Consider the following 15143-nt stretch of genomic DNA (forward strand, 5'->3'; position numbering starts at 1 on the left):
TACACATAGTTAAAAGTTATGCAAGTTTTGCAGAATATGTTGGCTGTATTGGCCCTTTTAATACTATTTTGTTATGGCCTTAGTAAAAGACAAATAATGTAGAAAATGACATTTTCTCATGCTTACTGTCTCAGGGTCCCACGGCCCTATCTCCTTACGAACAACACTGTGACCTTTAATCATTTGTCACAAGTCCTAGCTTCTACTAATACGTTAGTAGATAAACCAGAACTGTTGCATTCTCGGAGCACGCCTCCCACCCACCCCCAAGAGCGCACTCCAATCCTTAATAGATAGGAATATTGCAGACTCTCCACACCTCTGGTGTGTACTTGAGTAAACTCACATCCTCTATCCTACACCCCCTGCCCTCCCCCTTATCCCGCACCACCCTCCTCTTCCTCATCCCCCCCTCCCCTCACCACCATCCTCTTCCTCATCCCCCCCCCCCCACATCTGACACAACTCAAAAAACAACAGCCACCACAATGGCCTACGCCTTCCTAGGGAAGGCACCAACACTCATCTCACACAACGTCAATGGTTTAAACATCCCGGAAAAAAGAACCAAAATGTTTCGTGAACTCAAAAAAGTACGCCCTGCAGTGGTTTTCTTACAAGAAACACACTTTAAAGGACAGAACATACCCAAACTCACTGACAACCTTTTCACAAAAGCTTTTCATGCCACAAATCCTCTGGCCAAAACCAAAGGAGTATCAATATTATTTAACAGAGACTCCCCTTTTGTACTAAAACACCTCCTCGCAGACCCGGAAGGTAGATACCTCTTCCTGAAAGGCACATGGGGAGGGTCACCTATCACCCTGGCCAACGTCTATTTCCCAAACAAGGCACACATCACATTTTGCCAAAAGATCATAGATGAACTCACCGGATTCGCAGAAGGGTGTGTCGTCCTTGGAGGGGATTTTAACATCCCTCTCTCACCATTGAGGGACACATCTACAGGATACACACACGTCTCCTATAAGATACTAAAACGTATCAAGCTAATGCTACAATCCCTCACACTGGTGGACACATGGAGGTCAACACACCCTTCTGAGAAGGATTTTACATTCTTCTCTACACCCCACAAAAGGTACTCGAGAATCGACCTGATTTTCATCTCCCAAAGAGACTTGGGAAATGTCATCAGGGCTGAAATAGGCATTATTTCCCTATCAGACCATGCCCCAACAGCCATTTCCCTCCACCTAGGCCCACCTAAACAATCCACTTTCAATTGGAGGCTTAATGCGTCCTTACTTACAGATCAGGTAATAAAAGATGACATACACCAAACAATCTCCTCGTTCTTCACAAATAACTCAGCTAATGACACGACCCCCCTGAACAACTGGGAAGCACACAAAAGTGTAGTTAGAGGGGAACTGATAAAATGGGGATCCAGGAAAAAAAAAGAAAGGGACAAGGAAATCACTAGATTATCCAAACAGATAGCCAACCTAGAAGCTCAACATAAACAGTCCCTATCGATTACGGTTGAGGATGAACTGATAAAATGCAGAACTTCCTTGAAACTAATCTTAGACATTAAAGTAAGGAGATCTCTTTTCTTCAAGAAAAATATCTTTTACGAACAAGGAGACAAGAGTGGGAAACTCCTCGCTAAAGCCCTTAGAGATGCGAAATCAGCAAACCACGTGCACGCCATTAAAGATAAGGGAGGCCACCTAAGACATGAACCCGGGAAAATAGCAGAACTCTTTCATAAGTTCTACGAAAAACTATACAACCTACCAGATCAACATAAACCCCCTCATGTAAAGAGCTCAAAAACAGAAACCATATCCAACTTCCTGAAGGACAGCGGACTTCCCTCACTTGCCCAAAATGAGACTCACAATTTAGATGCACCTATAAATACAGCCGAAATACAAGCTGCCATCAAGGATCTAAAAGCGGGGAAAAGCCCGGGACCGGATGGCTTCACATCCCAATATTATAAGACCTTCACCAATCTACTATGCACGCCCCTACTTTCCACCTTCAATTATCTAGCGAAAAACAAAAACACTTCCAACTCATTCCTACTGGCACATATCGCGGTTGTCCCCAAACCAGACAAAGACCATACTGACTGCGCCAACTTCAGACCCATATCACTCCTAAACGTAGATCTGAAACTCCTAGCCAAAATCCTAGCTAATAGGCTGAAACCCCTACTTACAAAAATCATAGGCCCCGAACAAGTTGGCTTCATGCCTGGTAGGGAATCCCGTGACAACATCACAAAAGCATTAAACCTCATCCACCTCACCCAGAAATCCAAATTCGAAGGGATGCTCCTTTCTACCGACGCCGAAAAGGCATTTGATAGAATCTCTTGGGACTACATGTTTGCAGCCTGCTCACACATAGGGTTAGGGGGAAACATGATGTCCTGGATCTCAGCCTTATATCAAAACCCCAAAGCCAGAGTTAAAGTGAACAACGTACTCTCAGATCCAATAAATATTAGGAACGGTACCCGTCAAGGATGCCCCCTTTCTCCAATACTTTTTATCATCTCTCTGGAACCATTAATCAGAACTATTAATCTTACCAGAGATGTCAGAGGTTTCAAAGTGAACAATAGGGAATATAAAGTGGCAGCGTATGCAGATGATCTGCTGCTTTTCCTTACACAACCCCACACCTCTATCCCCAATTTACAAAAAATATTTGATACTTTCGGATTCATCTCACACTTTAAGATAAACCAATCCAAATCGGAGGCACTAAACCTTACCCTGCCCCCTGAACTCCTGACACGAGTAAAGTCAAACCACTCATACAAATGGGTCCCAAAGACGCTCAAATACTTAGGCATACATCTCACCAGCTCAATTGACTCACTATTTCAAGCTAACTACACCACACTACTAAAATCTATTTTAATTGACCTCAGCAAATGGACCCCAAAATCGTTCTCATGGTTTGGCAGAGCCTCAATTTTAAAAATGACTGTTCTCCCCAGGCTTCTCTACATATTTAACGCCCTCCCGGTCCGTGTCCCGGACACCTTTTTCTCCAAACTAAGCAAGATACAGAGGCGCTTCCTGTGGGCAGACAAGAACCCCAGGATCAATTTCAAAATACTTACCCTGCCCAAAAATGAAGGGGGGATAGGACTTCCAGATTATAAAAAATATCACCAGGCATCCCATATAACCAGAATCATTGACTGGCATTGTCACTCTAAGGAAAAAGATTGGGTTCAGTTGGAGCAGCAGTTAGCCCCACACCAAACCAAGTTCTTTCCTTGGACATTACACTCAAAGAACAATAAGATAATAGAACACCCCTTAATAGCCAACACACTTATGGTATGGCACAAACTAGTAGGGAAACATGACCTCGCCTCGATACCTGGCCCCCTTACCCCAATTTTCAATAACCCAGACTTCCTTCCAGGCCTCAACAGAAAAGAAACACCTAACCTTCTAGCCACACACTGTTTTAACGGTCAAACAATCAAAACATTTGAAACCCTAGTTAAAGATAGGCCTATACCGCTCCCCGGCTTCTGGTTCTACCTTCAGCTGAGAGACTTCCTGGTCAATACCAAATACCACACCTCCTTCCTTCGCCCTCCCACGACTCTTGAAAAAATCTGCACTAAAGGCTCCCAGGTACCACATACCACCTCCTTAGCTTACTCCTGGCTAATTACACCAGCACCCACTGAAATAAGTATACATAAACGGAAATGGGAGGACGACCTAGGCATATTGATAGAAGATGCTCACTGGGAAAAGGCATGCATTATGGCACACAAGTGCTCTTTAAGCACTAAATACCAAGAGATATCGTACAAGATCCTCACCCAATGGTACATCACTCCCCAGAAAGCTAAAAAATGGTTCCACACAACATCTGACACATGCTGGCGATGCGAGAGAGATGTTGGTACATTCCTACACATCTGGTGGGAATGTCCACCTATCCTTGATTATTGGAAGGAGGTGAACGAGTGGATTAAACACATTACGGAAACACCCATAACACTAAACGCTGCAGCATGCCTACTCCACATTAATGATCTCCCGATCAGCAGGTATAAGAAAACCCTCACTAGACACCTGCTAAATGCCGCCAAAACACTTATACCACTACACTGGAAATCCAAAAGCACACCAAAGATCAGGGATTGGCTAGACAGAGTTAAGTACATTTTTAAAATGGAAGAAATATTGGCTATGAAAAAAGAAAATAGTGATAGTTTTAATGCTCTTTGGCAACCATGGCTTGTATTTACATTGTCTGATGAATATCAGATACTATATAATTAGAAATCTTGTCAATATCCTAGTCCTTTCTACAATGTATAATTGCATATTACCACTGTATACCCAATCTGCTGTCACTACGTGTCGAGATGAATGAATTCCTTACCATATATGAACCATCCTCCCTCCCTTTCCCACTATCTCCCTCCTTCCCTCATCTTCCAATCCCCCCTCTTCTTCTCCTACCCTTTCCCTCCTCCCCCACTCCCTTTCTCTTCATAACTACTAAATTAAGTTTTGTGATTCCAGGTCGTGCATTCTTGTATGTAATCCCAACATACGATACTGATTATATTACTATTTGACATTGACACTATCCTGTATTTTCTTGACTGTATAAGTTATGTGAAAACAATGTGAAAGAAATGTCATTTGTATACTATGTTCAATCTTCCAATAAACATCTTGATTGAGAAAAAAAAAAAAAAGAAATAATCAGTTGGCATCTACAGACTGTGAGTGTATTAGAGCAGGGGTGCTCAACCAGTGGCACGGGGGCCACATGTGGCCCCCGGAGCCCTCAGATGTGGCCCGCGACCTCCTGTTCTGTGATGGTGGGTTGGCAATCCCAGATCTTGGGTTCCCGACCCTCTATCCCAAAGCATCAGTGTTGTGAATGAAACGAACAGTAGAGGAAGCAAGGGGCTGCGGAGCAGAGGCGCATAAGCCAATGCTTCCTGAATAGCGTCAGCTCCTGTCACAGGTGGAGTGATACCAAATGTGCTCTGCCTGGGACAACAGCCGGCAATACCTGAATGGAAGACGGTTATTATAGGTTAGTTCATTACTAAAATCACAGTGTATATACGGGCATATCTTCTGAATTGGTTACTGGGTGGCTTTCAACTGATCCGCAGGTGCAGCGCAGTGTACCTGTGGGTTACCTGCACTGAGCCATAGACTTCTGGAATTACCTTTTAGGTTTGGTTCGCTTTCTGAAAGTGCACCACACCTGCAGGATATAATGGAAGTCTATAGTAAAGTGCAGCTAACCCGCAGAAAAGCCAAAAGGTACACTGTGCTGCAGCCACGGCATGGGTAAACTGCAGTGCATCAGTGTGAAAGCAGCCTTAGGCCCCTTTCACAGGTTCAGTCCGACCCAAAAAAAAATTAAATCAGAAGGGGATCTGTCCCCTTCCAGATCAGATCGGAGGGCCCATAGAGTAGCGTGGGCAGCGTCCGTGTCCGCTCTGCAGTATGCATGTCATCCGCCCGCTCCACTCATTGTGGCCCGCGACTGGTTACCAAGTCAGTTAAATGGCCCTTGATCTTCAAAACTTTGGGCACCCCTGTATTAGAGGTATGAGTAATTCTGATTGCACCCCTCACTTCCTCTATATGTATCTGATTGTTACTATTTGCCTGTACTCTTCATTCAATGTTGTGCATTACTATGCTTATTACCTTCAATAAAAATGATTGCAACACAAAACACTGATGATTTCCTCACCACAGTTGGATTGGGTTATACTTGAACAACAACTGGCATTTCTGAACAATGTTTACGAGTCTTAATATATACTTTAAGGATCTGCTACTGATGACTTGGTACCAGATACCACAGCATATCTTTGGAAGTCTAGTGGCGGCCGTGCCTCCAAGGTTTATTGTGGGTGGTCATAATATTTTGGCTGATCAGTGTACATAATGGCCCAGATTCAAGTAGAATCGCGCAATATTTGCGTGGGCAAAGAGCAAATTTTTTTCTCTGCGCCCACGCAAATATTGCGCTTTGCCCGCGATTCACGGAGCAGTTGCTCCGTAAATTGCGCGGGCAATATGCTAAGCAGCCGGGCGCAAGGCTGCCTAATGTAAATGATCCCGCCGGGGGCGGGAATCATTTAAATTAGGCGCGCTCCCGCGCCGAGCGAACTGCGCATGCTCCGTCGGGAAACTTTCCCGACTTGCATTGCGGCAAATGACGTCGCAAGGACGTCATTTGCTTGTAAGTGAACGTGAATGGCGTCCAGCGCCATTCACGGTTCACTTACGTAAACGACGTTAAATTTGAACGTCGCGAGCGGGAGGCGCAGCTATACTTTAGCATTGGCTGCGCCTGCTATAGCAGGAGCAACCTTATGCTAAAGGCGCCGTACGGAAACTCCGTAACTTGCGTAGGCAGGGCCCGCGCAACTTTTGTGAATCGGTGGTAGTATGCAATTTGCATACTACACGCCGATCACAAAGGCCGCGCCCCCTAGCGGCCAATGCAAGAATGCAGCCTGGGATGTGAAGGCATAAGGAGGCTTATGTTTATCACATCCTAGGCTGCATTCGGTGTAACGAGGTTCCTGAATCAGGAGCACTCGTTACACCGGAGCAAGTAAGCACTTGCGCCGCGCAACCTATGGTTGCGCGGGCGCAAGTGCTTCTTGAATCTGGGCCCATAAGGTTAAGTAGCAAACAGCAAAGGAACAGATCTTACCTCACTAACAACTGAATTTTACCATATCGGGTAGAGGGCTGCATGCTATAATCTACTACTAGGAAGCAGAAACATTGATGCAGATTTACTAAAGGAGGTTGGAATTTTCATAAAGTACATTATGTTCTGAAACATCTATTTTGTATCCATTACAGTCGCATGGGAGTTGATGTATGTATTAATCATGTCTTGGTGCTGACATCTACTGGCAATTCAGTGTAACTACAGCTTGTTATTTTATGTTTATAAATGGTGGTCCAAATTCCCAGTATGTTGGGGACTAGTTAGTTTAGTCCTTAGATCAGTATTTTTCAACCAGGTGCCTTGAGGTTTCTTCGGGGGCGCCTTGGCTAAATGCCTAAAAATTGCCCCAAAATTATATACAAGCCAGTGGGTGGATGAAACCTGCCTTTAAGTTACACAAAGCCACAGGTTTTTATTGTGCAACATTTCAACCTTCTAGCCACCAACCTCCTAATGATCAATGACATCATCGGTTGATAAGGAGGATGTCAGTTGCATGCATAGCATCTTTGTTTGACCCTCCCCGACCTCTCTCCATCAGCTTGGGGTCTTATTAGCTAATTGATGGAGAGAAATTAAGGGAGAAAATAAACATTGGAGTACTAGTCAGTACCAGTTTTCAAAAGAGTTTTTACTTTGGAAGCATAAATCACCTCCAATGTTGGGTGTCCTACGTGTATTGATGTTTCTGCAATATGTTAAACTATTAGAATAGTTTTAAAATTTTAGAATAGGGTGCCTCAAGGCTGTCCTTAATTTTGGAGGGTGCCTCGAGATTGTCCATAATTTTAAAGGGTGCCTTAACTGAAAAAAGGTTGAGAAACACTGCCTTAGATAGACCCTCCCTTCTTCTCCATGTTGCCTCAGTTAGCTGCCAGCCTTCATAGTGGGCACAAAGCTTAGAAGATTATTGCCTCTTTACACTTCAAATGACTGGTGAACATCCCTTGTACTGCATTTTAACAAGTAAAACTATGTTGGATGAAACCACTATGTCTTATTGGAGGAGTTTAGCTGTCTCTAGAGGGTGCTTATTTAGGAGGTGACCATACTGGACCAATGGACCATGGTCTAAAGGAGGCATGTCAATGCTTGAAACTAGGGATGCACCCTATTTTTAGTGTAATGAAAAATCCTTACCATTTCTTTATAAGTATGAAGAATTGTAACTTAAAAGACATTATGAAATAGTGAGAAGGGGGGAAAAAAAGGGGGTAACCAAAAGGACCCCGGGGCTTTTGAACGGTGCAAATAGATAATCAGACAAAATTTGATTATAAAATTAGAAAATATAATTTATTACACAAATAATTAATATGCCATAAATACGATAAATTTGAAATACATCTCGATTAAATACGTGATATCAAGACGAAGCATTGTTTAAGTCAGCTCTACATGTTTCACTCCGACGAGTTTCTTCAGGAGCTTTCAGACATACAATGCTAAATATTAAAAGAAAAAACAACAAGACATATAATTAAATGACTGTTGAAAACAATCATTTATATATCAATACATTTTGGTAAATAATGTCAAAAAAGGGGAAAAGAAAAATATTGATCATGAATACATCAGATATTGTAGATAATGCATGCTCAAGGATCTCAACTACATATAAACAGGGGCCAAAAGTAAAAACAATAATATTTACTTACCAAAAAGGTAAAACAGCAAAAGACAGCAGACCATACAGGAAGGAACCAGAGTCCTCAGGGAAAACAGAATAGTTCAGGAGAACCACAGCAGGATTTTAAGCCATTAATAGAATTAATCTGAAAAATCAGGAAAGCACATGTGGAAACACATATGCAAACTACTCTCAGTTGTATTATGCAACAGTGGGTAAAGAGAATATACACTCCAAAAACTTGTTATAATGAACAATATATGTAATATATATACCTGTCAATAGTAAGCAAAAATGCCTATTGTCAGTAGAAACAGTCTAATGTTTGCCATAGATATGGATTGAAAGAGGATAAAGGGGAAGGAAGACACTCTCACAGCCCCTCAAATGACCTGATCAAAAAGCGGCATCTGCTCTGTTAAGAAAAAAGGGGAGAAATAAAAAAGTATATTATAAGTAAATAGGGATAGTTCAGTGCCAAAAAATGCACAGAACAAACAAATCCCTAATGCTCACAGTGTGTAAGCACAAAGCCAAAAAGCTTGTAAGGTAAATACCTGATTAGGACAAAGTCCAAAGATGAAAAGGCAGAGCCACCTAGATAGCTGTGCATACAGCAGCCTTTCCTTGCATTAATTAGGTCTGGTCTCAGCTGGAGCGCCTAACACAGCGCTTGGGCTTTAAATCTGCCACCACGGCGATGATTGACCAATCAAAGCGCCGCAGTGCAGACACATGACCTGGGCGTCAGCAGAAGGAAAACAATCCACCCAGCTGACAAGCTCAGCTGATCCCAATGTAGCCAAAAGTAATGACAGCACACATGAGACCAAGGAAAAGGTCTCTGTGGGCGGTCCAAAAACGATCGGCGCCATTTTGGAGGCTGGAAAGGTTTCCAGTACAAGATAGCTGGAAGGCAAATGGAATAGACAGCGCAGCAGCGCTGAAAAAACACACAAAACTCAAGCTGGGAATGGATGTGCTGGCGTAAATGGTCTAAAAGAAAGGGACCTGAGGGGAAACAATAATGAAAGGGGAGTGATAAACCCTCTTAACCCCTGCAGCTCCCTACGTGTCCGTATGGCTCTCCTGAATCCATCCTGCGCCCAGAGGCATAAGGGAAAAACATTCCTTGGTGTGCCGTCATTATGAATAGAAGTAATACAATGAAAATAAAAATAAATATAAATAATAAAACAGTATGATATAGTGTTACTACTTGAAAGTAGAAAAAGCAAGGTGTTTTGACATATAGTGTTCTTAATTAATATTTGTAAATAGCACTCTGTTTTATGAGATCCATGAGCAAGCAGATCCAACAATCATTAAACACAAAGTTTTATTTGGAGAGACAATCCATACATAATTGCATAAGAAGTTACAGTATGATAAACATACAGTGATTATTGCATCTGGAAATATCCTAAGTGATTTTTGGATTTCAATAAAAAGAAAAAGAAAAAGAAAAACAGAAAACAAAAAACAAAATAAATAAAATGAAAATAAAATAAAATAAAAATGAAAATAAAAATAAAAATAAAATAAAGAAAAAGGAATTAATTGTAATTAATAAGTAGATGAAAAATAAAAAGAAAAAGAAAATGAAATTTTATAGAAGATACATATGAGTATCAATATACAATGATGTTGATAAATATTGCTATGAAATCAGAAACATATATATATATGTGATATATGAATTATGAATTTTAACAATAATGATATAATAGAAGTGAAAATGAAAGACAGCCCTATAAGAAAGGCTTGAAGCTCAAAGCTTCATTTAACCCTGGAGCAATCAAAGCGGACAAGGAGTAAATCCACTTTACCTCCCTTTGGAGCAATATTTTATCATAGTCGCCCCCTCTCTCACCGGGGGTGATGTATTTGAGCCCCTGGGTCCACACGAGCGTGTGTTACCTAAGGAAAAATGGCTGCGGACCAGCCGGTCCCGCAGCGATCTAGATTTCCTAAAGGTAATCTGTGGATAGTCCTGTAAATGTCTAGACACAGCTTCATCGCTGAGTAAAAGACACCAATATTTCTGAAGGATGGAACGCACCTTCTGGTGGTGGCCAGAAAAGCGTGTGATCAATCGTATGCCCGGATCGGGTTTGGAAGTTTTTTGGTCATGGAGCAAGGAACTTCTTTTGTTTTGCTTTGCCCTGAGGTATGCCTTTTTAAGGCCCTTTTTGCTATATCCTCTCTCTTGGAATCTGGTTTGCAATAACTTTGCCTCATGCTCAAAGTTAGATTCAGTACTACAATTGCGACGTAGTCGCAAATATTGTCCATAAGGAATATTAGAGATAAGAGATCTCGGATGTGAGCTAGAGGCATGCAAAAGTGCATTGCCTGCCGATGGTTTACGGAATAAGGATGTCTCAATCATTCCTACATTGTCTATTGAAATCTGAATGTCTAAAAACGTTATAGACAGTTGGCTCATCTCAGAGGTAAACTTAAGATTATATTCATTGCTCTCCAAACTTTTCAAGAAGGATAAAAGATCAACCTTGGGGCCCGTCCAAATGAAAAAAACATTGTCTATAAAACGACGCCACAGGGGGATGTGCTCAAAAAATGAATGCACATCATCCGTGCGTAGCAAATTTTGCTCCCACCCCCCCAAGTACAAGTTCGCGTAGGAAGGGGCGCACTTAGTCCCCATAGCTACGCCTTGTACTTGGAGGTAGTGGGAGCCATCAAAAAGAAAAATATTATTGGATAAGATAAAGTCCAACAAATCCAAAATGAATTTATTGTATGCCGGGGAGGCTTCAGAATTTTCCAAGATGAAGCCCTCTACAACCCTCAACCCCAATGAATGGGGGATGGAGTTGTAGAGGGCCTCCACGTCCAAGGCTACCAGCCACGAATCCTTGGGGATATTAATCCCATCCAATGTTTTCAGAAGATCGGTAGTATCCTGTAAATGCGAAGCCAGATTTTCAACCCAAGGACGAAGATACTCGTCGATGAGTTGACTGGCTTTTTCAGTTAGGGATCCGTTACCCGAAACAATCGGTCTGCCCGGTGGATTAGTCGAATTTTTGTGAATTTTGGGCAACGCATACAGCGTCGGTGTCCTAGGATGCATCACATTCAAAAATTCCCATGTAGATTTCACAATGAGGCCCTGATGATAAGCTGAATTGATTAGGTTTTGGTATCGCAATATGGTATTTCTAAGATGTGTCTCACTTACTTTTTTATACCATTCTTTGTTGTTTAAGATTTTATATACCATCAATTTATAGCTTGATTTATCTTGAATGACAATATTGCCGCCTTTGTCAGAAGGCTTTATGACAATTGTGTCATTGGTCTGTAAGGAGCTGAGAGCAGATTTTTGTGTCTCCGATAAATTCGAGTGGGGCATATGGGACCAGTTTGTTCTACTGATTTTCTTTGTTACCTGATTTGTGAAAGCCCATATACTGGGGTTTCCTTGCAATGTAGGGAACATTTTGGACTTTGGTTTGTAGTCCCTAGGTTTGGAAGTTGGGACATGTGTTGTTACCAAGGCATCGGATAGAGAAGCAGGGAGGGTGGATGCATCAAGGAGAACCGCCTCCATTAGGTCGGTCTCATCGATGCCTCCCTCCTCCCAAAGTTCTGTAAGCTCCTCAAGAGCCTTGATATCTTTTAGAGTCATTTCTTCCCAGATGGGGTTTTCAAAATTGGTTGATGCAACTGACGGTTTGGGTTTGTCAAAGAGTACTTTTAACATTAATCTACGAGAAAATAAATGTATATCCTTAATTAAATCAAAGGTATCCGTATTCTGTACAGGACAAAATGTCAGACCTAAGTTTAAAACATCAATTTGTTCAGTGGATAGATGGGTTGAGGATAAATTTACTATTTGGAAACCCCCCAAGGTGGTTTGAACAATATCTGATGATTTAGAAGTCATTTTTTGTCGTCCGTCACTGGCTGGGTGAGAGCCCGTGCAGGACGAAAATCCAACTCTGTGGAGTTGCTTTGAGAGGTGCCTACCGTAGGAGTTTTTAATGCACTGAACATATTATTGACCATACCACTCGCTGGTTCCGATAAAGTCAATGCGTTTGCTGAAGATGCTTTCGCAGCTTGTGCTCGCGTGTTGACCGTGGTCCTTGTTGATGATCTCGAGGAGTTACCTCTCATGTTTCCTCTGTTTGATTTTGGTTGGAAAAAGCCGTGAGTTTTCACATTCGGTATTTGATCTGTTGTCGAAATAGAAATAGTGGAGGATAAAGAGGAGTCAGAGCCAGTAATATCACTCGGAATATCAGGACGTTTGGATTTGGGTTTATCCCCCTTCCGTTTACGGTACTTGGAGGCTGAGCCCCAGTTGTATGCTTGAGAGTTGTCGTAGGACAACTTGTCTCTGGTAAATTTTTGTTCTTTATTTTTTAAAAGTACTGAAACATAAGTTTCCAAGTTACCTTTTAGCGTGACTTCTCTTTCAGAGAAAATCTCATCATCTGTGATGCTTTTGTTCTCACTATACAGTTTCTCTATTTCCCTATCCAGGGAGTCCAAATCCAAAGTGTATCTCTGACATAGAAGTGTCATCATTTTAAAGGAACAAATTTGAAGATTTGTCTCCCATTCAGTTTTAAACTCTTGGTCTACATTGGAGATTGTTGGAAAAATTTGAATCCTTAAACCCCATGGGGTAATTTTGTCATCCATATATTTCATAAAGTACCACTTATTCCAAAAGAGTCTGGATTTTCTCTCCAGCATCCTTTGTAATCTGACAAAAAAATGGTCCATCGAAAACCCCCCACTGATTTTGTTTTGTGACCTATGAATATCAGTCATTAACCCACTAAAAGCTTCCCCACAATAATTAGCCATAATTACAAAACAGAAAATAAAAAAAAGAAAGAATGAGAAAGTGAAAAAAACCAAAAAGATTTTTGAAACCATACATAAATCATTAAATGTATACTTAGCACATGCATGGACGTCGTCCAATCAATATCAAAAGAAAAAAATACTTTGATTATATATATAGAGACTTTGATAAATGTCCACCAATGGTGATAGGTGAATAAACACCCAAGAATCAGAAAGAATACGTTTTGTGGACAAGTATCAGTAGTCACAGGCACCTCACCCCAATGATAAGAAAAAATGAGAAGGGGGGGAAAAAAAGGGGGTAACCAAAAGGACCCCGGGGCTTTTGAACGGTGCAAATAGATAATCAGACAAAATTTGATTATAAAATTAGAAAATATAATTTATTACACAAATAATTAATATGCCATAAATACGATAAATTTGAAATACATCTCGATTAAATACGTGATATCAAGACGAAGCATTGTTTAAGTCAGCTCTACATGTTTCACTCCGACGAGTTTCTTCAGGAGCTTTCAGACATACAATGCTAAATATCAAAAGAAAAAACAACAAGACATATAATTAAATGACTGTTGAAAACAATCATTTATATATCAATACATTTTGGTAAATAATGTCAAAAAAGGGGAAAAGAAAAATATTGATCATGAATACATCAGATATTGTAGATAATGCATGCTCAAGGATCTCAACTACATATAAACAGGGGCCAAAAGTAAAAACAATAATATTTACTTACCAAAAAGGTAAAACAGCAAAAGACATCAGACCATACAGGAAGGAACCAGAGTCCTCAGGGAAAACAGAATAGTTCAGGAGAACCACAGCAGGATTTTAAGCCATTAATAGAATTAATCTGAAAAATCAGGAAAGCACATGTGGAAACACATATTCAAACTACTCTCAGTTGTATTATGCAACAGTGGGTAAAGAGAATATACACTCCAAAAACTTGTTATAATGAACAATATATGTAATATATATACCTGTCAATAGTAAGCAAAAATGCCTATTGTCAGTAGAAACAGTCTAATGTTTGCCATAGATATGGATTGAAAGAGGATAAAGGGGAAGGAAGACACTCTCACAGCCCCTCAAATGACCTGATCAAAAAGCGGCATCCGCTCTGTTAAGAAAAAAGGGGAGAAATAAAAAAGTATATTATAAGTAAATAGGGATAGTTCAGTGCCAAAAAATGCACAGAACAAACAAATCCCTAATGCTCACAGTGTGTAAGCACAAAGCCAAAAAGCTTGTAAGGTAAATACCTGATTAGGACAAAGTCCAAAGATGAAAAGGCAGAGCCACCTAGATAGCTGTGCATACAGCAGCCTTTCCTTGCATTAATTAGGTCTGGTCTCAGCTGGAGCGCCTAACACAGCGCTTGGGCTTTAAATCTGCCACCACGGCGATGATTGACCAATCAAAGCGCCGCAGTGCAGACACATGACCTGGGCGTCAGCAGAAGGAAAACAATCCACCCAGCTGACAAGCTCAGCTGATCCCAATGTAGCCAAAAGTAATGACAGCACACATGAGACCAAGGAAAAGGTCTCTGTGGGCGGTCCAAAAACGATCGGCGCCATTTTGGAGGCTGGAAAGGTTTCCAGTACAAGATAGCTGGAAGGCAAATGGAATAGACAGCGCAGCAGCGCTGAAAAAACACACAAAACTCAAGCTGGGAATGGATGTGCTGGCGTAAATGGTCTAAAAGAAAGGGACCTGAGGGGAAACAATAATGAAAGGGGAGTGATAAACCCTCTTAACCCCTGCAGCTCCCTACGTGTCCATATGGCTCTCCTGAATCCATCCTGCGCCCAGAGGCATAAGGGAAAAACATTCCTTGGTGTGCCGTCATTATGAATAGAAGTGATACAATGAAAATAAAAATAAATATAAATAATAA

At 41.3% G+C, this 15143-nt stretch overlaps 1 long non-coding RNA gene across 1 annotated transcript; it reads right to left on the bottom strand.

Annotated features, from left to right (window-relative positions):
* Window positions 1-8482: 8482 nt before the first annotated feature.
* On the bottom strand, window positions 8483-9100 carry LOC120933093. Its single transcript, XR_005748062.1, has 3 exons — window positions 8935-9100; window positions 8653-8792; window positions 8483-8522 (listed from the first exon to the last, which is right to left on the bottom strand). It is a non-coding gene; the product is annotated as an uncharacterized LOC120933093 (long non-coding RNA).
* Between the last annotated feature and the right edge of the window lie 6043 nt (window positions 9101-15143).

This window comes from Rana temporaria, chromosome 3 (assembly GCF_905171775.1).
Source record: "Rana temporaria chromosome 3, aRanTem1.1, whole genome shotgun sequence".
Taxonomy (NCBI): domain Eukaryota; kingdom Metazoa; phylum Chordata; class Amphibia; order Anura; family Ranidae; genus Rana; species Rana temporaria.